The sequence below is a fragment of the Humulus lupulus genome, chromosome 2 (assembly GCF_963169125.1).
Source record: "Humulus lupulus chromosome 2, drHumLupu1.1, whole genome shotgun sequence".
Taxonomy (NCBI): Eukaryota; Viridiplantae; Streptophyta; class Magnoliopsida; order Rosales; family Cannabaceae; genus Humulus; species Humulus lupulus.
This window is the reverse complement of record NC_084794.1, coordinates 239,818,200-239,818,718: the sequence shown is the minus strand read 5'-3', so window position 1 is coordinate 239,818,718 and position 519 is coordinate 239,818,200.

The window sequence follows — 519 nt, the reverse complement described above, 5'->3', positions numbered from 1 at the left end:
CTGACTTCTCGGACACGCAGCAGGAACGTGCATATTCAGACACCCACGACTGGATTGGGCCGTGCGGCCCATTATCCCCTTACTTATTGATTTGACCACACTAATGTGTCAGGTTTAGGAATTAATCATGAATGTCACAGAGTTGATATGATAGGTAAGAAGGTCACGGGATGACCTTATTACCAACTCCCAGGTGCCTTCTCCTATAAATATGGAGAACTTGGGAGTTAATAGAGGTTGGATTCTCAATTGTAAGAAATACCCTGTAATCAAATACCCAGTATACAACAATAATACTGACTAGTGGAGTAGAAGGATATTAACCTTTGAACCACTTAAAAAATGTGTCTTGAGTCACCATTTCATTTCTAAGATCATTTATCTATCTCGGTTCAACCTAAGCACTAATCCCTTTCTCTTCTTTTCTTAATTACCTGTTGGCGAAGAACCGCGTCAACAGTTCGGTGCTTTCGCTGAGAGCAAGTTCGATTAGTGCTGTCGCAGACATCCAACTATGGT